Here is a 25216-nt window from a genome sequence, read left to right as displayed (position 1 = left end):
CTTTCTTTCTTTCTTCTTCCTCCACACCACCTAAACGGGCCCTAGAGACAAAGCATCACCTTTAATTTTGATTTCTATTTCTAGTCTGTATTTTATTAGCACCTTTTCTCTTTTACAGTCTTCTCACTGATGCTGTGCCAGGCTCTGTCGTAAGCAAATGATGCTGTCTGATTTCATGTCCCAATAAACACCATCTTCCTTTGTAGAGCATCGCCTACAGTGGAGAACCTCTTATTAGAAGTGGCTTTGCAAAGACTATTTCCTGAGGTTTACCTAGGCATGGGTTCATGTCTTTTCAGTGTCCTGGACTTCCTAAAGTTTTTAGGTAGGGGGTGTACAAATCCTGAGATTATCACAAAATTCATTGGTTGGTATTGTGACAGTAGTGTTTGTATGCCTGACATCCTCATAATAATATTAAGCTCTATTTTTTAGTGTTATGTACTTTATACATTTGTATAAATGTCACAGCCTGTAATCACTTCCTTTGTCATCTACGATTAATCTAAAAAAATCGAATAATTCACTGCCCCTTGCCATTTACATATCGTCTGCTGCCATCTGTTCTTCTCAGCAGCAGTAAATGATGGGTAATTAACTCAGTGCCTTTGTCTTTCCCTTGCTGAATGTCTGACACATATAGATTTTCCTGTGAGTGTGTGTGCGTGAGTGCGCAAGCGCGCCCTGGACGTGTGCATGTAAGAGGAGGAGAAAGAGAATGAGAGAGGAGAAGGAGAAGAAGAATCAACGATGTTGCAGAGCTGTCCTGAGAAGAAGTCCATGCTAGTTTGTAGAAATTAAGATGTACGTGTATGTAGAGATATGTAGGAATATAGATATAGATATGGATATGGATATAGGTATATCTTGATATAGATATATCCAGGTATAGGTTTCGATATCTAGATATATCCATATCCATACCAAGATATACCTATATCCATTTCTGTGTCTGTCTGTCTTTCATTATCTACATTTTTTAGGAGAGAAAACTAGGTCTGAGAAAGGGTCATATCACATGATTTTTAAGTCTCCTCCATATCAAAAGAAAGGAAGATTTTGGACAATAGCTATCTTGTACATTGAAGGAGCCTATTCCTAAAACATGGAGGTCAGGTTAATATCCACAATCAAGTAAAGATTTTAGAATCATTTTAGTCATCTAGAATACAAAAAGGCAACATGCAAATGAGGACAAGTTTAGGGGACCCATGATCCATGTAATTATTCTCATTTGTTTCTGAAGTAAAAACCATGAACTACTTTTTTATTTTATTTTTAAGGAAAATGGCTTTAAAAAGGAAAGAAGGCTCAGTTAATCTATATCCTTACCATATTTTTGAAAGTAGAAGAGACACTTAGTATTCCTTGATAGGATAGGGGAAGCGTGTGGAAATGTTCCTTGTAAAAGAGGGGAAGAAAACAGCTACCCGTGCTTTCCCAAATTTCCTGTTAAATTATTCAAGTCCTCCTGTTACAGACTAAGAACTAATTGGATAGGAATCTCATTCTATACGGAGAACTTTACAATGCCTTCAAGGAGCTAATATTGTACCCTATATAATGATAGCCTAATGTGCCTTACTTGGAAACAGAGAGCATTTAAAATGTGAAAATCATTAAAAAGTGGCTAATTTTAACACACTTGAGTGGGGAAATGGTAATAGATAGATTTTTTTTTAAGGAAAGTGAATGTCTGGCATGAGGCAAACTGAAGGTCTTAGTATTAGAAGAGGCAATATAGGTTTGATGACTTAAATGCAGCCATATGGATCAGGAATGCATCACCATCATCATCAAATCACATTTTTAAAGCTTATATGACCCTTTGCTTCATCCTTCTTAAGCAAAGTAGACATAGTATCTGCCTCCCACACGTTTATCATCAAATAACTGTCACCAAGATGTGAGCAAATGCATAGAAGGACGACTCTTAGAGATCTTCAGAACTTAGCAATGTATCTGCATATCTAAACCTTGATATAAACATATCTTTCTACTGCATAATATATTCAAGATTTATGATTTTCCACAATATTTTACATTATATATTCTGTTCAGATCAAGCTTAGTTCTGCAAATAACTTCCTACATAACATCTTGAATATCATGATATCCACCTTGTATCCTAGTTTTTCCATCTGCAAAATGGAGATGACAGGATCATACCATTTCTCAAGAATGAACAAAGTATTCTGATTATGTTGTAGATTTTATATATATACATATATAGTACTAAAATAATATAATTTATAAAGATGGCGATGACTCTGACTTCTTAATGATAACGTTAAGGGTGCATACAACTCTGTCAAGTCCAACTAAGCTGGAATGGCTAGAGGTGGGTCTGGGAATGTATTTGATGCCTACTGTCCCAGAGCCAACCTACAGAAATTTGCCAAGACTTATGGTCACTGGGTAATGATTTTTTTTAGCCTATTAACAACTCACGAACTAATTAGGGAATAGAGGAACTTTGATCTTCAGTGGCCAAGTACACTCATGCTGATGAAAACGTGGAACTTTAAATTATTAGACTATAGTACAAATGAATATTTCTGACTTGAGTTCTCCTTCACTATCTGCCCTATCCTGATCCAGTCAGCTACTGAGTCCTATTGATTAAGCTCTCTGCTTCCATTTTATCTATTACATCTTTTGCTTCTCTCCACTCACATTGCTGCCACCTAAAAACTCCTCTGTTTAGCAGAGAACATCCTTATCAATTGGACTCCAAACTATCGTTCCTGACTAATAATTTCACATTATTTATTCTCTTGTGGCCCATGTTTCAGCCAAATTAGCCTACTTCTTTTTCCCCTTCATCTTCTTTCTCCATGCCTATGCACAGTACTTCCTTCATCCTTGAAATATGCTGAGCCCTAACCTCAACACTCTTGGTTCCTTTAACACTTTGATCCTTAAGTGCCACCTCCTACACAAGATCTTTACTGATTCCTCTAGTATTTTCCCGCCTCCACCCCAGAAGTTACCTTGTACTTCTTTTGTATATATTATATATTTATTTATTTGGGTACATATTATTCTTTATCCCTAATACTCTGCCATCCCATTGAATGTATGTCCTTTGAGGACCAGAGCTTGTTTCCTTTTTGGCTGGCACATAAATGTTTAACAAAAGCACAAAATAAAAACACAAAAAATGTTTTAAAAAAAGAATAGATGAGGCTGGATCTGTCAAGTTGATTTGAGTTTCAAGAGGCTCATGGACCCAAAGTGGATGATTTTTTGGGGGCTGTAGTTACTCAAAAGTACCACACACCAAAAGCAAGGGACTCTAATTTGTAAATGGAGATTTATACCCATTGTACCCATATTTATATAAAAAAAGGACCTTAAATTTTTGAAGCACAAGTATATTGATACATGTGTGAAAGTCTACCTATTTCTCTTGAAATAGGACTGTTGTAGATGCTGAAAAACATTTTACTTTTTGCTTAGTTTCAATATTTCCATTCATTCATTTTATGGAACCAATCATTACAGTGCTACAGTCATTTCTGAGGTTAAGTGATTTGTCAAAGATCATATAGTAACTGGCTACCACTGTTACACTATTCTCATGGCAAATTGCATTTATTTAATTAGTTTAAAGTCACTTGGAGAAGTGTCTTAATCCATAAGAACTACATGATGAAATGGCTAAGAAGATGATATAACGATTAAATGTGAAAAGATAACATTACAGATATACACAACATAGAGAAGATAATTCACATAATTTTTAAATCATTTTTTATAAATAGAGATACTTAATGAAACTTCCAAAATTGAGAAAATGATTGTAACTTACAGGTGAATTTGTTGATGCTTAATTGAATAAGAGAATTCAAAGAAAAGCTTCATTTCAATTGTTAATTCAGTATCATTGTTCTCTCAGGCTGTTACAAGGCCCACAGCCTGAGAGAACAATATTGCAGAATATAATTGGCATATGTCAGCAAAATATAATTAGTACAAAGCATCTAAAATGTGCTCTTGATTGTTTTAAACATTTGTTGAAAGTTTCTTCTTCGTATAAATCACAATTTGACTTTCTCCCCAGATTTTTTCAGTTTGTGTTGTTCTTTTGGAAGAAAACTAATAGAAGAAAATAAACTAATTATTAAATAACATATGCATACATAAGAAGTTCAACAGGCATTTATTGAATTTTGCCTATATACGGAACACTTTGTTAAGTTTAGAAGGATATACAAATAAAAATAGCTGACCTTTACATAATGCTTTGAGGTTCCCAAAGTACTTTACATATGTAATTTCCTTTGAATCTCATGTGAACCTTGTGAAGTAGCTACTAGAAGTTTTATTACACCTTGTGTTACATATGAGCAAACTGAGTTTTAGACTGTAAATGACCGCTGCATAGCAACACAAAAAGTGTGGGTCAGAGCTCAGGTCTTCTCAATTCCAAGTCTAATATTCTAATTTGCTCTGCCATGCTCACCACTTTATCCCCTTCAAATCCCCCTTTCAAAAAAGCAAGATAGAATTCCTACATTTGTCACTTTAATATCTAGTTTGCTCATGGAAACAGTAAAATTTGTGCTACGTTATTATGTAAAGTTATATATGATGAGGTACCAAATGAGTTGGTTGGTATCCAGATAATAGGCACGATATTGTGAAATGAAATCAAGATGATCTGGAATATGATGGCCTCCAATTTGTTGTGTTTCACCTGGTTCATGTTAAAACACTTTGGGATACAAGAGCATACACAGTGAATGGCTGGTCTTTAAACTCTTACCACTGACATCAGATACCATGAAACTGAAAGAAATCTGAAGTTAATTGTTTTTCATAACATCGCCTGTGGGACTGTGAACTAAAATTCAGAGTAATTTTTGATTTCCACTGTCCATATAGGAGGCATAGGGAAATTTTAAATAATACTGTGCCCATGTTAAACAAACAAAAAAAACTTTTCTTTTGATGTAATGGAATTGAAGAGATAAGAATGTAGATAAAACTTTGTCATACTTCTCTGTCCAAAAAATAACTTGTGATTTTTATTCAAACACCAGCACCTAGTTGTGAAATGAAATATGTATTTATTGTGTAAAGAGATTGCTACATACTCACACCAAGTAGATTGATGTTATTATTATTAATACTTCAGACCCTTAAAATGTTTTGATCCTGTGGTTAATTTTCAAAGTGCTGCATATTCTAGCTGTATCTGGGGTCATGAATTTCTATTTCTCCACCTTGCTCAGTCTTATATCATATTCCTGATATAATAGCATCTCAAAATTAGAAGAGGCCAACTATTCTAAATCATATCCCCAAAGACATTGCCATCACAACATAAACCCAGAGTAGCCAATTAGCTTTCATTTTAAGACCTTCAGTGAGGGGGAACCCACTTCCCCTGGAGGCAGTCTTTCTATTTTTGGATGTCCCCAATTATTTTTTAAACATTTATTAATATTCATTTTTTAGAAAAGTTAACATGGTTACATGATTCATGCTCCTACTTTCCCCTTCACCCCCCGCAATCCCCCCACCCATGGCCGATGCACATTTCTATTGGTTTTAACATGTGTCATTGATCAAGACCTATTTCCAAATTGTTGATAGTTGCATTGATGTGGTATTTTCAAGTCTACATCCCCAATCATGTCTGCCTCGACCCATGTGTCCAAGCAGTTGTTTTTCTTCTGTTTCCACTCCTGCAGTTCTTCCTCTGAATGTGGGTAGCATTCTTTTCTATAAATCCCTCAGAATTGTCCTGGGTCATTGCATTGCTGCTAGTACAGAAGTCCATTACATTCTATTTTACCACAGTGTATTGGTCTCTGTGTACAATGTCCTTCTGGCTCTGCTCCTTTCACTCTGCATCAATTCCTGGAGGTCTTTCCAGTTCACATGGAATTCCTCCAGTTTATTATTCCTTTGAGTACAACAGTATTCCATCACCAGCATATACCACAATTTGTTCAGCCATTCCCCAATTGAAGGGCATATCCTTATTTTCCAGTTTTTTGCCACCACAAAAAGCGCGGCTATAAACATTTTTGTACAAGTCTGTTTATCTATGATCTCTTTGGGGTACAAACCCAAAAAACTTTGACAGGGGTCTAATTGTTCAAATATACAAGGAGTTAAACCAATTGTATAAAAATCAAGCCATTCCCCAATTCATAAATGGGCAAGAGTCATGAATAGGCAATTTTCAGATAAAGAAATCAAAAGTATCAATAAGCACATGAGAAAGTGCTCTAAATCTCTAATAATTAGAGAAATGCAAATTAAAACAACTCTGAGGTATCACCTCACACCTAGCAGATTGGCTAAAATGAAAGAAGGGGAGAGTAATGAATGCTGGAGGGGATGTGGCAAAACTGGGACATTAATGCATTGCTGGTGGAGTTGTGAACTGATCCAACCATTCTGGCTGGCAATTTGGAACTATGCTCAAAGAGCTATAAAAGAATGCCTGCCCTTTGATCTAGCCATACCATTGTTGGGTTTGTACCTCAAAAATGTCCCCAATTATTATTTTTTCTTTTTCCTTGAAGTAAGACCAAATTTATATCCTCAACTTTGATTCAGCATTCCTAGTTTGACCATTTTGTTCCAAACAAAAAATAATCTAATCCTTTTTCTATTTAAGATTCTCTTAAACATTTGAACATAGCTATCATATACCTGCTAAATATTCTCCTGGTAAAGCATTTCTTGTTCTTTCAGAAGACCCTGATATGGCATAGATCAAAGGTCTTTTACTCTCTGTTCTTGTTGCCTTCCTATGAGTGCTTCATAGTTTCCAAATATTAGAAAGCCAGAACTAAATACAATCCTCTGAATAGTGTGACCAATACCAAATATGGTAAAATATCATGTTCTTAGTTTTAAACATGTACAGGCAAGTTTCATTTGTATTAACTTTTTTATATTCCATTTCTGATTAACATTGAACTGAATTTGCAGTCTACTAAAGCACCCAGATCTTTTTTTTTTCAGATAAAAAAAATCTAGTAACATCCATCTCCCACATCTATGTGTTTGTTTGGATTTTTAAACCAGGGGATAAAGTTTCACATTTATCCTTATTAAGTTTTATCTTGGGAGGCAACATTGCACAGTGGAGACAGGACTTAATCTGAAAAAGAAACACCTATGTTCAACTTCCATCTCTGAAATTTAATCTCTATGTGATCTTGAGTAATTAATTTAATCTTTTAAAATCTCGGGCAACTCTTTAATATTTGTTCTATTGAACCTTCAACTTGGAATCAGAAGACCTGGAATCAAATCCAGTCACAGCTTTTATCTGCGTATCCCTGGCCAAACCACCCAGCCTCTCTGCAGTCTAGTTTCTTCTACTATAAAACAGGGATTATAATTTCACTAACCTCCCAGGTTTTTTGTGAGGATAAAATGAAAATAAAATCACTTCATAAAGTGATTTGCAAACCTTAAAGCACTTTGTAAATGGTCATTATTGTTGTTTTATAATTGTTATTATTTACTGATAATTTTCAAGTGGTTGTTCCCACAGATGAAATTTCTCTGATATATATCTCAGACTCTGATATATTAATATAAATTTTATCTTGTTAGATTCAGTTCAACATTCTAGTCTGGCAAAGTTATTTTGGAATTTTATGTCATCCATTTTCTGACTCCAAGCTTTATTAACATTCAATTTCATCCAATTTAACAAATATTTGTTAAGTATGTGCAAGGTACTATACTAGCTGTATGGAAGCAAAAACTAAATCACAGATCCTACCCTCAAGTAGCTTACATTCTATTGGGGTTAATGGTGATGACTTAGACACATCAACAATGATAGATACAGTAATCTGAGGAGGGAGAGAGCACCAATGATTAGATCTTGAAAAGTTTCCTATAGGAGGTAGAGCTCCAGGTGAGCTGCAGCTAGGTGGCAATATGTGTGACCCTGGGAAAATTATTTAATCTCTCTTAGACTCAATTTCCTTATCTTAAAATGAAAACAATAATAGCACCTATCTTACAGGGTTATTTTGAGGATCAAATAGATACTATTTGTAAATCATTTTGCATCTCTTAAAGCTCTATATAAATTCTTGCTTGCTAATATGAGTATTATGAGGTTTAGATAAGGAAAGAGTACATTCTCTTCCCCCTCTTCAGCCACTATCATCCAACCCTCCCCAACTCTATCCCTTTTACAAGATACCAATCTTTCCCCTCTTGTTTTGGTCATAGGCTTCCATTTATAACTTGAACACAGCTACTCAAACCAGTAGCTTTTCAGGCAAAATTCTCCCAACTCCTTGTGTTTCCAAACTCCTGCCCCATAGATCATCTTGTGTCTACAGTAGGTTCTTCTCAGTCACTTATGTCTTCCAGAGCAGTAGCTGATGAGTAAAAACCATTTGTCCTTCTTTTCACTTTTGGTGAAACAGTGATTCACCAAAAACCAGGAAGTATGGATGAGTTATCTATAGTTCAGATCTCATTACATTAGCTCCCTCCTACCCTATGGCCCAACTTTCTTACAAACTTCCATATTTTCACTGAGATCATGATCCTCCTTCCAGTCATCCTCAGTGTCATCCTTGACTCCTCACCACTCCCTTATTTAATCAGTTGCCAAGTCTTAATGATTAACTCCATAATACCTCCCACATCCATCCACATTTCTCCAATGACTCAGCCATCATCCTAGCACAGGTCTTCATTACATCTTGCCTGGACTACTGCAATAGTCTCTTCATGGGTCATCCTAGCTTAAGTCTTTCCCCACTCGAATCCATCATCTACACAGCTTCCATTTGATATTTATGATGTTCAAATCAGTCTCCTCTATTTAATGAAGTCCAATCACTCCTTTTTTGATTCTGTGATCAAATATAATTTCCTCTTTTTCCATGTTATTTTAAGTATTTGTAATGTATGTAATTATTTATGTTTATATTTATATAAATTATATATAATTTATAAACAAACAAACAAAAATACATGGTGTCCCAAAAGTAATTAAAACTTAAAACTACAGCAAGGCTTTTCATATAACCTTCTACGTATACTGGAGTTTCATCCAACTTTTTTTTCATTGTTGTTCTGACGGAATAAATGATTAAATAGTAAGCAAGGCAATAAAACCCTCTGCAAAAAGATATATTAGTGGGAAGTACTGGGTACAAATTTGACTTCAGACACTTCTGAGCTATGTGGCCCTGGGCAAGTCACTTAACTCCAATTGCCTAGTCCTTACCACTATTCTGCCTTGGAAGCTATGCTAAGTATTGAATTTTAGACAGAAGGGGTGGGTTTTTAAAAAGATATATTGGAGGTAATTGCCCTGCCAAATAATTTTTTGCTTCACCAAATCACTTTAAATGGCTAGTTCTGGTTGATCATTAAAATACTGAATTAATTTAACTTTGATTTACATATATTTTGTACAAAATATATCTATATTATGAGAACAGAATGAATGAACATAAAAAGCATTTATCAAGCATTTAGTATGTTTCAGGCAGTAGTCTAAAGACTGGAAATTGAGATACACAAAGTATGATAATTCCTACCCTTCTCGGACTTATATTCCAACAGGAAAAGATAACACATAAAGGGGAGTCATAGTTAAGGAGAATTTTTTTGATCTAGTAAATGACAAATATGAAGATAAATCATACTGAAGAATTAATAGAAGGCATCCCAAAAGTCTTAGGGAAGTTTTCAGCTTTAATAAGTCATTAAATCTTCACTAAGATATTTGGGACACATTATGCTAAACATTGTCAATAGCATCGAAGAATGGTAGAGTTTATGAAGAAGTATTAAACATAATCCCTCTCCAAGGCACTTATTGTGAATAGAAGATTATAATACACATATGCATGTATACATACATGCCATATATGTCATCCAGAAAGATCTAAATCAAATGATCAATGACATGAGATTTTTTGAGCTCCTTCACACCAATACTGTACTCACTTCTTTTGCACAAAATGGATGGTGGTACAGTATGCTCCCTAAACACATAGGGAGAAATGAGCATCATCAAAGGAAAAAAAGGGGGGATGGACTGAATCATGTCTAAAGGAATGTGGCAGAATTATGTGGCTCCAGGACAATGTAGCAACATTCAGAATAGGCACGCATTTCTGACGGGGCTAGCAAAGCAAAGCTATAAACAGATACAGACCCTCCAAGAAGTGGGCATAGCCCAGGAACTAGGAACTGTTCTTGTGATCTGTCCTCCATGTAGAAGAGACTAGAGGTTATTTCTCATATATTTCGAACCACTCTCTTATACATGATTAGGAAAGCCACTGTTATTGCCTTCCTCCAACAAAAAAGATGATCGTACTTGGCCTTTAGCATCCTTTTTTTCTGGATATTGAAACTTTGGTTAAGTAATATAAGGACAAGAGGCACATATGGCATGCTCAATAAAAAAAGATGCATTGCCTTGAAATAGAAAACTGACACAGCTCTCACAGTTGGGAAATAGTTTTCTGGAATGAGAACAACGATTCCCTGGGAGAAAGCAATGTACATACTGTACTATAGGCAGATAACCATTTGGGAGCATTTCTCTTGAACTGGGAATTCTAAATTGAAAGGGTTGAGGGTGAAGAAGATTAATAGATTGCAGTAAGTGTCCATGGGGCAAAATTCCCACAAAGGGAAAGAAAATGAGAGTTAAAGTGAAGAGAGATCTATATATAAAAAACAATAGTGGAGTGCTGATAATTTATTTTATAAAATTAAAAAATGCACCAGTGATATAGGACTATTAATTGGTTTTTAAAGGTACATAAAAACAATGGGAAATATGTTTTACTTCTCTTATTATGAATGTGATCCAAAGTTTAAAGTAGGTGATGGAGAATATTTTAGCTCTCATTTGATTCAGGCATTTTTAAAAGTCAGAAAGTGCTTTATTTAGTTAGTTTCTCACAGGTCAAATAGTTTATAGTAAACAATATTTTGGAAAATGTACTTGAATTTCACTTTTTTAAATTGCAACATTAGCAGAACAGCAATAGTGCATTTAGTTTTCACAACAATTCTTTTTGCACTAAGAATAATTCATCTTGTCACAAGTTCAAATATTTATGTATTTTGAATGATAAAACTTAAAAGATTATTCAGGGGTTTAAGAAATAATTTCTGTTTTTGGATGACATGAATTTTGTCAAGACCTAAAATGTTTTGAAGCCTTCTAATTGTTATTCATTATTATTCAAAAGAAATTAGCTTGACTACCCATATAGGAAAAACCAAGTGGATGAAACATACTCACTGTTCATCTTTAAATATACAGTTGGTTTTACCACTCACAGAACTCATTAATTGGAGCATAAATTGGGTATAGATATTGGGTTTGGAAAACAGGTCCCAAGTTAAATAGGAGCACAAGGTAGGTTGCCTCTGGGAAACAGTACAGTGCTTCTAATGACTCAAAGTTCTTCCAGAAACAAAAGCTCATCTTTTAAACATTCCTCTTCTTCTGGTAAGTGAGTCATAGAATCTCACAGTCTTAAAGAAGCTGAAGTTTCAAGTCACCCTGAGTACAATAGAAAAGTATGGGATAGGTGTGAATAGGTTACATTTGCCAATTAAAAACAAGAAAGAAAGAGCTTAAAGGGTATCATCAGAGGGATATATGTTCGGGAAGGAGTGGAGCTAGTTATTGCATTACAGAAAGTCCTCCACATAATTTTTCTGTATCAGTGTAATGATATTTAATCTAAATGCCCCAATAAAAAGGGTGGGCAATCTGCTAAAGTAAATTTAAAACATTCTTTAATGGTTGATTATGTCAATGATCTGAGAATGATCACTTTTAGGGTCATATTTTTTCTTACATCACAATTTGGAAGCCAATCTGTATACTCAAAGGAAGTCTAGTGACTATGTAAGATACTACAGTTGAAATATATATTTTTAAAGCTAAGCATGCAACTGAGGATGGTTCTATTATTTTTTTCTTACCATGTTAAAGGAGTTCAATTTATTTCACTTCAAGAATGTCACATGGGCACAATTTTGGGGGAAAGTATCCTACAGAGCTCTTGATGAGATATTAATCTATCTGAAAAGACAAAAGATAATATATTCATTAGGGAAATGAGGCTACTTTAGGCAGCTTGGAGGTATAGTTGATAGAGGGCTGGCCTTGAGTCAAGAAAATCCAAGTTTTAATCTGACCAAAGACATTTAGTAGCTCTGTAACCCAGACAGAGTTCATTTTTGTTTACATCATTGTCCTCAACTGTCGAATTGGAATAATAACTGGACCTTCCTTCCAGGTTTGTTGTGAGATCAAATAAGATAGTAGTTATAAAATGCTTACCACAGTGGCTGGCACATAGTCAAAACTATATATTTACATGTTCCATTCCTACCCTTTATTACCTCCTTCCAATTTAGCCTTTGCATGAAAGGGAGCAGTTTCACAAGGCTTCTCCCAGTCAACAGTCCCACCTGGCCTTAGAAACAACTATGGTCTATATCTGAACATCAAAGGGCCCCATTCTGCTTCCTTCTATACTCTAAGGTCTATCCCAGTTTCCTAGAAAAATCTACCCACATGGTGATGTAAATTGGCTAAAATGTAAACAGAGTGACTGAGATTGTAGTTTTGGCAGCAAATGAAACCAAAAAATGAAGTGACAATAGGAAAAGAACTTTTGAAGGATGATGAGATAAGAGATATATCAAGGAATTTGTATTATTGAAGTCTTATGAAAACTAACTGTTATCTTTAAAATTAATATCTCATGTTCTTATTTTCTATAAAGTTTATCAATAACCACTTGAAATAGAAAGGATAGATAAGCATAGATTTAAAATCTCTTACTCTAAGTTTATTTCTGACCAGGTGTACCCATCTTGTGAGATCCTTCCATTAGTCCCCTCCTTACTCTAGGAAGTAGCGAGCCAAAAGACACCCTGTGCTCCATCCACACCCTTTTTATCCACATTCCTGGATGCAGCGCTGGCATGCAAAAAATGAGATGAATGGGTGGGCAGTCCAGGATGGGGAGGGGATGAAATTCCCTCTACATGTAACTAATGAAGATTGTCTAATTGTCATATTTCTAAGAGCAAGGAGAGTAAGTAGAAAGTTCTATATTTAATTGAACTATATATATATAATGTAAATATATTTGTATATTTACATATATATATATCAATCAGATGAAAGGAGGTAATGATATTTCTGGGTCAGACCAAATATAGGTAATTATATTCAGTTTCATATATATTGACTGACTGCTTAGATCACATCCAAAGAAAGTAATAATACTAGCTAGCATTTATAAAGCACTTTATTGTTTGTGCAACACTCTACAATATTATTTCATAACATTGCCCTGAGGTAGATGCTACTATTTCTCCTATTTTACAGTTGAATAAATGGAAGCAAACAGAGATTAATTGAATTGCTCAGGTTTACACAGTTAGGAAATATATGAGGCTGGATTTGAACTCTTTTCTTTCTGATTTCAAGTCCAGAATTCAGTTTCATTTATTTATTTATTTGTTTGTTTGTTTGTTTTTTAAACCCTTACCTTCCATTTTGGAGTCAATACTGTATATTGGTTCCTAAGTGGAAAAGTGGTAAGGGTAGGCAATGGGGGTCAAGTTACTTGCCCAGGGTCACACAGCTTGGAAGTGTCTGAGGCCAGATTTGAACCTAGGATCTCCTGTCTGTAGGTCTGGCCCTCAATCCACTGAGCTACACAGCCGCCCCTCAGAATTCAGTTTTATGAGGGTCGAATACTATGCATCTATCAATTCATTAAAAAAAAATTATAGTTGGAGGAACTGGAGATGTCCATTCTAAAGAAGAAACCTAAAGACAGAGATAGCAATGGCATAATAGTTATCTTCAAATATGTGGATGTCTGCTATATGAAAAAGTCATTATCATGTTCATGTAGAACCAGAGGGCAGTTAGAAAAATGTAAGGAAAAGAGATGTTTGCCTCAATTTAAAGAAAAATTCTCTAACAATAAGAATTTTTCAATGCATGAATAGGTTGCATTGAAAATTAGTGAGTTTCCTATCATTGGGAATGTTCAAACAGATGCTTGATAACCTCCAGGCACTGATATTACCTAAGGGGTTCCTGTGTCATAAAGGAGACTGAACTAGAAGTTCTCTAAGGTTTCTTTTAATTCAAACCTTCTGATACTAGGTTCATTCAGGGTATATATTCTTGAGATTGCCAAGAAAGTGTCACCTAACTTCTAAATGTCCATATTTCTTTCTCAGGGGAGAATGTGTTTTTATTTCATATGGAGACTCTAGGTTGTTTTAGGAAAAGAAGTTTACTACCTCCTGGAATCCAAAGAGAGATGCCTGTGGAGACCACATGGAGAATGCATGCTGATCCAGGAGCCTAAGAGAGCAACCTGATCTGCAAAATTTTGAACTTTGGGGGGTTTTAAATTCATTTGTTGGGTTTTAAAATTCATTTGTCTGTTTTTAAATTCATTTGTTTTGTTAAATTCATCTGTTTTGTTTAAATGAATTTGTTTTATGTGTGTATCTATTTTGTTGTGAAAAAGGGGACTGCCCCCAAATATTTTTGTAAAGGAAGTGCCATTTGATTTCTTTATATTGTAAAAATTGTTACTATTCTCCCCTTGTATTGATGTATATACCCTTTATTTATTGTAATTGTAAATTTATTTATGTTTTTATGATCCATTGAGGAGATTGGTCTCCCAAAGGATCACAGGGAGGAATGTGTCATTTGGAATTATCATAAACCCTGGGAGACTACAACTCTCAGGCTGTCTCTGCAACAGCTTCCCTTGACAACTCCCACTTCCTTTGTGGCAGGTGTCAGGGAAAGTATAAAAGAGAAAGTTTGGCACCTTTTCTCTCTCTGCCCTGGAGCTCTCTCTACCCTGGAGCTCTTGCTAGCTCTCTACCCTGGAGTATCTGCTCTGGAACCTGGAGGTTCTTGGACCCTGATCTTTCTCTCTTGGGCCTTTTTCCCTTTCTTCCTACCTCCTAGTTTTCCCTAACCTTCCCTTTCCTAATTTAAATAAAACCTAGCTATTCAAATCCCAAAGTTGCTCTCTTATCATTTATTTGAGGGCTCTGGGGATGTTACCTTCATTTCCCTTCCTCTACCTTCCTCTCTCTTTCTCCCATTCCTCCAATCCTCCTACCTTCCTCCCTTCCCTTAATTTCCCTCACAATATTCATAGTAAGAACAATGATTTCAGCATGAGTGGCATTATACTTATCATTAGGCAAATCTCTTGTGTAGATGATGAATATAAATAATATACATGTATATATACATCTTTATATATAGGTATGCATTTCTATATCTATATCTATATCTATATTTATCACTTCATTTAGATAGCCACTTCCTAGGGGCAGGCACATGTAAAAAAATTAACTAAAATCTTATACTGGATAGATTAACTATTGTGCTTGATTTTTGAAAATATTATAATTTTTGGGAATAATTACAGTTTAATGAAAACTTTTTATTTTAAATATTCAGAGTACTTTCCTCCTCATATACATTTTACTAACATGTTAAGGGATAGTAGATAGTTTCCTATTAGTAATTGAATTTAAAATTTAAAATTAAGTAACTGGATCTATAGTGAATAAATAAACATTTGTTTATTTGGTTTTGATTGAGTTATTGAAAGATATAGAGCTGTTATAGATTGGTTTCGACTGGAAGCACTGTGCATATATTATATTTGCTGAGAAATTACAGTATTATCATTTTTGCTTTGGAAGAAAGCATTTAAAAAATCCTGTTTCCTCTATCTAAATTCTTTGTCTAGTCCATTTTCTATAGGTATTTCTGGGTAGTGATTAGGAGCAGGTCCTATCAGTCATTAGCAAGGACATGGAGCAAATGTCCTTTTAACAAATGACAATTTGGTGGAATGAAAGTATACTTTTACCCCCCAAAAAAAGAAAATCTAAGTGAGCTGCACCAAAAGTGGCATCTTTATCTGTGCCATATTTCCAACTGTTAATAAACATATCCTTGGTCTTTAATGTTAGGGGTGCTGAAGTAAAATGTTAACGTGGGTGCACCTGATCAAAGGAAGTTGGTTTGGCAAGCAAAGGCAAATTAATGAGTCCTAGGTTCTTATTTCTCTGCCTAAAATCAAGATCAGACTCATTTTAACCCCCAAAGATGGGTTGATAATTTTGCTCTTCCATCTTCTGGTCATCTCATTCCATCTTCCCAGTTGGGTGGCCAGTACCATGGATAGAGAAATGATTGTTTTTGTCCCAGGAGATTTGATTGTTTTCCTGTGGATTTCCAGGAGGCTCAGGTTTACTGACCTCAGCATTGATTTGATACAGTGTCTTCAATTGCTCATGTATTGCTTATATTTATGTAAATAAAGTCCTACCCTTCCATCGTCCAATTATAACATGTTACTGAATTAATGTGATTAAAGATGGAGTGGGGCTAATGTTAACTTGGCCTTTGTTTCTGTCAAAAAGAGCAAAGGAGCAATCATGTAAAATTAATAATTTCCTGAGGAAACAAATCTGTATTTCAGTGTCAGTTTTTTACAAGTACTTTTATCCTATTCCCACCCTATTCAAGTCAATTTCATGCTAAAATACCCAGATCTTTCCCCCCTATTCCAGGCCTCCCCCTTCTGTTCTAGCTTGCAACTCCAAATTATATTAGTGAATTTTTCTATAAATGGGAATCTGGTATCTTTGAGATGAGGAAGGTTGGCAGAGATTTAACATCAGAAGGGTTCTGAACAGGCATGTCTGTTATTTTTATTGAAATATTTTCCATTCTCTATTCTTTTTAACATAATAATATAAACTGAAGTGTATGCAGCAGGAATCACCAGTTGGCAAACTGGTAAATATACTCTATTTTCATTGGCCATTATTCTAGCCCCTAAGCTCATATTTATGATTTTTTGTGGAGATTGCTAATGTAGCAGCCACCTGCCTATAAGAGAAACACTTTTTTAAGGTTGGGGAGAGGAAGAAAAAAGAACTGTTAGATATGTCATGCTTTGAAAATAGAATAATGAGCAACTAGTTCCTGTTTCTGTGTTATAAAAGAAGAACTTTATATCTTATGCCTTATTTCTAATTGACTATCCTGTTTTCTAATATGTTTATGGGCAGTAACACTTGGGTGAAGCATCATAATAGTTTAGAACCTCTGGTATCTGTCTTATCTCATCCTTACTCCATTCAGTTTAAAAATGAGAAGTTCATTTTTGCAGGATAAAATTTCACGGGAAATCCAGGATGGTTTATATTACTGTCTATTTTTTAAACTTTATCAGGCTGTGCCATCACTAGGAGACATTTGCTAGGAGGACAAGAACTTCATTTGTAAGCACCTCCTTTTGGCAGCCAGGTTAAGGGATATCCAAGAAGTGACAATAGCATAGCATTTAAGGGCACTGGTCTGGTTCAAAAAATGGATTCAGAAGGAATGGAATCATTGGATATTGAGCAGCAGGGAAAGGAATGATCCATGCTTCCAGGCCAATATATAAAGATGTACTATGCACAATGAGAACACTTTTGTTCCTTGGCTTCATGGTTTACAACATTTGCAAATGGAAGGTACATAATATATGTGATAAGTTTATCTTCCTATATGAAATGGGCAATTATTTGGTGTTAAATTTCTGCAAGTTTTGTTCTGCATGTCAGCATTTTATGGGAAATCTTTGTAGTTTAACCTGATCAGCTGTCTGCAGAGGTGACTGGGAAGAAAGATTAACCATCTCTAGAGGGTGTGCTTTCTGGACATCAATAAATACTTTGTGGTTACTTGGTCACCCCAAAAGGAATTGTAATTTCAGGGAATCCCTAAGCCTAATTGTGGCTCTCCTCTAAATCATGTCATTTTGACCTCCTTATTAATCCTGTGATCTCTCTCTCTCATTCTAGGTGCTGCTGTAATTTCACATGCTGGGATCATTTTGTTATTTGCATTTTCCAATGACCACTGTGCAGTGACCCCAAACTATCTGATCAATTTCCCCAGAATGAAAGGGGGACAAATTGCACCATCTGCAAATTGCGTTTTTCATTATTATTAATAAATACAAATCTAGTTTACACTCTAGATTTATTATTAAAAATAAATAAACATCCAGCACATACTCTCAATTTGGAGATTTGGAGTCCAAATAGCTACTGGGAGATTCATTAAAGACATTACAGGTAGAAAAAATGTTTTTATTGATTTTTACACTTAGGCCAATAAATAGCATTCCTATTTGTTAAATCTTGACATAAAAAATAAGTTTCTAGTTATATTTACAGAAAACTGGCGCACTATAATTCTTTCATTAGTTATCTACTGTATGTGATAGTTCTGTAAATATGAGGAAGAGTCAATAGGAAGAATTTTCATTTTTCAAAAGACATTTCTTAGCTCTAATGTAAGCATTATTATATTCTGGCTTTGCTAAGGCTGAATATGTAGTACTCAGAGATTCTTCAAGGTCAATAAAGTGGGAAATATTTTTAAAATTTCTGTTTCAGGAAGTAGTCTCTTAAAAGTACCATTTATACTTACCTTAATTATTGACTCCCCTTCAGATGTCCTGAAGCTGAGTTCTCTTAAGCGATGATCTACTTTCTAATTTTAACCATCTATTTATGAAAGTTTGACAAAAATTCATATCTTTAACAAACTGGCTTAAGAACTAGTGATATAAACAGAGGTGTTTGCTTACTTTATTAAAAAAAAACACACACCACCCCAGCACATGAAGGAATCTGTCTGAAAGTCAATGGAAATCCTTATGCTGCAATCATTTTTCAGGTCACTAGAGACAGCTCATCTCTTTTCTTTTGAAATATACCCTTATGACTCCTTTGCTCAATTTATTTTAAAAAAATAATTATACTTTATTTTAACATTCATTTAAAATTTTTTGTATTCCCAATTTTTCTTTTCACTTGAACCTCTCCCCCACCCATTGAGAGGTCAAGGAATTTATTAATTATATATGGAAGTCATGCTTTGCTCAATTTCAAAATTGTAATTGGACTTTAGTTTGAGAAAATTCAGCATAAAGATAACTGAATTTATTTATCAGCTAATATAGAGTGTGCTTATTCGGATTATAAATTCCATTGGCTTAAAAATGGCTTATTTATAAGCTTCTTTTAAATAGAAACATCCAGGGGTATGCTGGTAAATGTTTAACAACTGACTCTTGCAAATTGCACATAATATACATTTAATTTTCATAATTACCATATTCCCATCATTTTCTTAAGTCCAGGCAATCAACAAAACAATAGATTAAGGCCTGATTTATAGTGTTTGCCAAATTCTGAGGTGTAAATACTCACACTGAAAATTTAACTATCAGCTGCCACAAACTAGTTTGAGCTGGCTCTAATGTATCTCTAGCAAAATATCTTCATGATTTAAAAATACTACCCACGTCACAAAAACAGAAAACCTGTGATGGATATATAAATGTTCAGGAGTTGACCTTGTGTTTATAGAAGTACATCTATACCTCCTCATTATGGTGTGCTGCAGAGAACCCTGTGGAAGTTTTCATATGACTGGTTCTCTCTAGCTCTGTGACACACATTCCTTTGGGATGAAGATATCAGAGAAGGGGAAGATGACTAGGGGAAAGACATTCCCCATCCACATTTTTCTATGTCTGGGAAATAAAGCTTAAAGATAATCTAACCATATACATAGAAAAATGGAAACTATTGTTTGTAAAGCTTTCTTTAAAGCTGAAATAATACGGCAGCCGCCTCCTCCAGGGAGTCTTTCCTCATCATCTTAATGCTTAGTGCTATCTCTTTGTATTCCGTATTCTAGTTACATGTTATAGTCTCTAATTCCTGATAGAATGTAAGGTCCCCGAGCATAGGGACCATCTTTTCTATTTGTTTTCTCTGCTTACAGTGATTAACACAAAGCCTTATACATAGTTGTTTAATAAATGCTTAATAGATTGAATTGGATGTTATTTCATGATTGCTAGGTTCTTTGCCAAAACCCCAAATATTTCAGCCTCTCCTCTACTGTTTCTACTTCTAATCCACACAAATGCCAAGTAGTAAAGCTTTACACCACAATTAAACTTGTGAATGAATGATTCTATTGTACACATAGACCATCACCTGCAGATTATATGCTTTGCTTGCTTTTATTATGAGCATCCAAACTTTCTTATGATTTGTGAGATGGAGATATCTAAGTCAAGCTATGCTAGACCAAGAAAAATAATGTGGCAAAGTACTTAAAATATCAGAATCACAAGTCTGTCAGATAAATCAAAGGTTATAGTGTCCTCCCTAAAACTGAAGACAATTCCCATCTCCCACATTCTTCATTCAGTGTGATTCTTTATGTGGAGAGCCCATTCCTCTACTCCCACCCTGAGGGGAAATTTATTATCCCTTGAGGGACCCTATTCCACTTTTGGATAATTCTACTTGTTCCAGAAGGTATTTCTTCTCCTTCACAGAAAGCCTAAAACTACTTCCTTTTCCTTTTCCATTCATTGCAACAACTTTTGTCCTCTGGAACCAAGCAGAACAAGTATAATCTTTCTTCCATGTGAAAAGCCTTCAAATATTTGAAGATAACTCTCATGGACACTCTGAGTCTTCTTTTCTCTAAGCTAAGCATCTTCAGATTACCCATCTCAAATATTCCAAGACTTTGCTAAATAGCTCAATAGTAAACATTTTCTATTTATGAGTATAGCTGTCATTATCAAATATTTATATTACATATATGTATTCTCTTTTCCAGAAGTGGAACATATGAATTGTTAGTCAAGAAGGAAAGTTTAATTTATTCATCTAATAATAATTATGTTGTTAATATAATAATAATCCCTTTAATAATAATAAAGTTATTAATTTTTCTAATACTTTTGGCCTCTAGCTTTGTTGTGTGCTAATTATCCCAAAGCAACTGTAGAATTATTGTTTCATAAAATTTTAGACTTGGAAGGGACCTTAGACACCAGTTAGTCCTGTCTCCTAATATTTTACAAAGGAAACTGAGGCCTGGGAAGTGAATTGACTTGCCCAAGATAAAAAGTCATTTAGTGGTAAAGAGAAAACTTGGAATCATATGGTCTATCTCCAGATCCAGAGCTCTTTGTACTGTATCACAAAGTCACTGAGTAAATGTTGGAGTACAAAGCAATGGTTCCCAATGTAAATGCAGCTGATTCTCGATTCTGTGTAGACATGAAGGAAAAAAGTGGGAAATAGGGAGGGAAAAAGTTTTTAGGTGGTTCATTCACAGATAACTACTGAACTCCCTCTTTCTTCCCTCCCCAGAACTTCTTTTGTAGTTTTAACATCCTACCCTCCTTGAATTAAGACTTGCTTATTCACTATTTCTAATTAGGACAAATCAGAAATCAATCAATTGTATGGAAGTCCAAAAAATCTTCCCTAATAGAAATGAATTGCATTTGTCTTTAAATCTCACTTTACACCATAGGGTGATTATAGATTTCAGTAACATGTTTATTAGGATCAGTGGCCTTCAAGGTGGAGAGACTAGATGCTTTCTCCAGAATTAATGTGTTGTAGAGGTGAAAAATGATGAAGAGGCTACAAAAGAGGTAATTATGGCTTAAAGAAGAGCCTGTGGATAGAGGATGATTGGATGGGTCAGGGGAAGGATTCTAAAAAGCAAAAGTCTACTTTTATTAACAGTAGTTGTCTAAAAGCAATTCACTTTTTCTATTTTTAATTTGTATGTCTAAGTCTTTTACATGTGACAGCTAGATGGTATAGTGCATACAGAAAACAGGACTGAAGTCAGGAAGGTTTATCTTCCTGAGTTCAAATCTAGCCTGAAATGCACATCAGCAATATGACCCTGTGCAAGTCACTTAACACTGTTTGCCTTAGATCCTTATCTATAAAATGAGCCGGAGAAGGACATGGCAAACCACTTCAGTATCTTTGCCAAGAAAATCCTGATAGGGTACCATGAAGATTCCGACATGACTGAAAAAATGACTTAGCAACAAAAAGAACAAGCCTGTGAGACCTTTATTACAAACAAATTTTTTGGATATTAAATAATAGGTCCAAATACAATTTATATATATAAAACCTGGTAGATGTTTATGTTTATTTTAGATGTCTATATGAAACTGAATTTTACTTATTTCTATTTATCAGCTCTTCCTCTGGAGATGGACATACACAATTCATTCTTCAAATAATTCATCATTTCTTATAGCACAGTAGTATTCTATCACAACCATATGCCACAATTTGTTTAACTATTTTTCAATTTCTGTTACTGTCTTTTTTTGTTTCTGTTTGTTTGTTTGTTTTTTCAGATTTAAATATTTTATTTTTTTAGAAAAATTTTCCATGGTTACATAATTCCTGTTTTTACTTTTCCCTTCACCCCCTCTCTTCTTCCCCTCCTCCCATATCCAATGTGCATTTCCACTGGCTTTAACCTGTGTGATCAGTCAAGACTTATTTACATATTATTGATAGTTACATTGGTGTGGTCATTTAGTGTCTATATCTCCAACTATGTCCACATCAACCCATGTGTTCAAGTGGTTGTTTTACTTCTGTGTTTCTACTCCTGCAGTTCTTCCTCTGAATGTGGGTAGCTTTCTTTTCCATAAATCCCTCAGAATTGTCCTGGTTCATTGCATTGCTGCTGGTACAGAAGTCCATTACATTCGATTTTGCCTCAGTGTATCAGTCTCTGGCTCTGCTCCTTTCACTCTGCATCAACTCCTGGAGGTCTTTCCAGTTCGCCTGGAACTCCTCCAGTTTATTATTCCTTTTAGCACAATAGTATTCCATCACCCGCATATACCACAATTTGTTCAGCCATTCCCCAATTGAAGTGCATACCCTCATTTTCCAGTTTTTTGACACCACAAAAAGCAGGGCTATAAATATTTTTGTACAAGTCTGTTTATCTATGATCTCTTTGGGGTACAAACCCAGCAATGCTATGGCTGGATCAAAGGGCAGGGAGTCCTTTAGAGCCCTTTGGGCATAGTTCCAAATTGCCAACCAGAATGGTTGGATCAGTTCACAACTCCACCAGCAATGCGTTAATGTCCAATTTTGCCACATCCCCTCCAACATTCATTACTTTCCCCTTCTATCATTTTAGCCAATCTGCTAGGTGTGAGGTGGTACCTCTGAGTTGTTTTGATTTGCATTTCTCTAATTATTAGAAGCAATTTCTCAATTGATGGAAATCCTTTCCATTTCCAGTTCTTTGCCATGACAAAGAGGGGTACTAAAAAGCAAAGGATTCTAAAAAGCAAAAGTCTACTTTTATTAACAGTAGTTGTCTAAAAGCAACCTAGAGTTCTTTTCCTATTTCCTTGATTATCTTAGGAAATAAACCTAAGATTAATACTGCTGGTTCAAAAGCTATGTACATGTTTTATAACCTTTTGAGCATAATTCCAGATTGCTATCTAGAATGGTTGGAATAGTTCAGAGTTCCATCAAATAAACAGTTAAAGGGTCTTTTGTCTGAGGCCAGCTTGATATGAGATCAACTTGAAGGCAAAGTTACAAAGGTGAATGATTAGGGAAAGGGATATGGTCTTTGGAATTCAATATCTATATTGTTGTTACTTCTGGGAAAGAGAAAGTAGGGGCAGGGATAGGACCTGGCAAGGTCTTGGGTTCTTGGCGGATGGATGAATTGGCCATGTGAAGCCTAATCTGTTGGTTCCTAGATATAGTGGGTTAGGTGAATTTTCACTAATACCATGAAGAAACTGGGGGTAAGAGTCATACTTAGCTTATTCTGTAAGTAACTAGTATACAGAGGTCCCTGTGAATGAGGATACATTTTTTAAGTTGAAGAAATAATATAGTTACTGCAGGTATTATATTTTGGGATAAAATTTTGTTTATAGTACTATTCACTATGCTCCTCACAGTTTCCTCATCTCTAAAGTAGGAATATGAACACTAGTCCTGTTGTGAATATTAAATGATGCAATACATAAAAAGTGCTAAATCAGTGTGAATTTCTGCTCTTGTTAGACCTTGGGCCAACTCATTTGACAATTCTGGACCCAGTGCTTGACTTGAAATGAATCAACCCAGATCTTGCCTGAGATAATTATTAGTTGTGTGACTATAAGTAACCCTAGTCTCTGTTTCTTCATTTGAAAAAAGGGAATAATACTACTACTTATGCCATCTACTCTCATAGATCTGTTGAGGTAAATGTATAAAAACTTTTTTTAGAAAAATATTTTTTAAAAAAGAATATATATTATTATTATTCCTCCTAACTCAAAAATGCTATAATTCAATATAGTACATTAGTCCAATATTACAAATTTCTAACAAAAACAGAGATAATCTCCCAAAGGAAAGGCAATATTTAGGCTTCAATAAAGTGTTACCAATGAATTGTTTTTATGTGTATTGTACTGGCACTTTGTTTGGTGTGCCTGTTATTTATGTTTAAAATGTATGACTTCAAGGAAAGTAAGTCTATATTCTGATTCATTTTTTTTTTAAGTTGGAGATAAGAGAATTGAATTACAGAGCACTGATGGTCTATATTGCATTTTAGACTTTATGTGGAATTTTACCTCTAAATATTTATAGAGAATATGTCACTATTTTAAACACTTTTTATTTTATTAGTTGCAGTCTTCACAAAGGAGCTATATGATATACAGCATGATTGGTTTCATATCACTGTTATAGAAAAATGAACTTTGCAAATGGTGGGAGAGTCATAGCTATCATGATGGGGACAAGAAGGCAGTTCACTGAAGATAGCAAACTACAAGCCTTAGGGAATATAGTCAGGGGAGATGTTAGTGGGGAGATCATAAAATCCTAGGATTTCAGAGCTTAAGAGACTTTTGAGGTCATCTAGTCCTAACTTTTATATTACATATAAGTAAATTACAGACAGGAAAACAAAGTCACACAGGTCTCTGATAGTATGTGGCAGATACAGAGTTATATTCTGTATCTTTTGACTCCAAATCTGGATTATATACTTTCCAGTCTGGTTGTGTTTTAGTCTATGGAACTAGGAAGATCTCTAGATCTCTTTGTCTCTGTCTCTGTCTCTGTCTCCGTCTCTGTTTCTCTTTCTCCCTCTTTCTCTCTCTCTCTTTCTCTCTCTCTTTCTCTCCCTCCCTCCCTCTCTGTCTTCTCTTCTCTAATTTCTCTTCTCTTCTCTTTCTTTTCTCTCTCT

Source organism: Gracilinanus agilis, chromosome 1 (genome assembly GCF_016433145.1).
Source record: "Gracilinanus agilis isolate LMUSP501 chromosome 1, AgileGrace, whole genome shotgun sequence".
NCBI lineage: Eukaryota > Metazoa > Chordata > Mammalia > Didelphimorphia > Didelphidae > Gracilinanus > Gracilinanus agilis.
The sequence above is the reverse complement of the archived record's forward strand: the minus strand, read 5'-3'. Positions refer to the sequence as shown.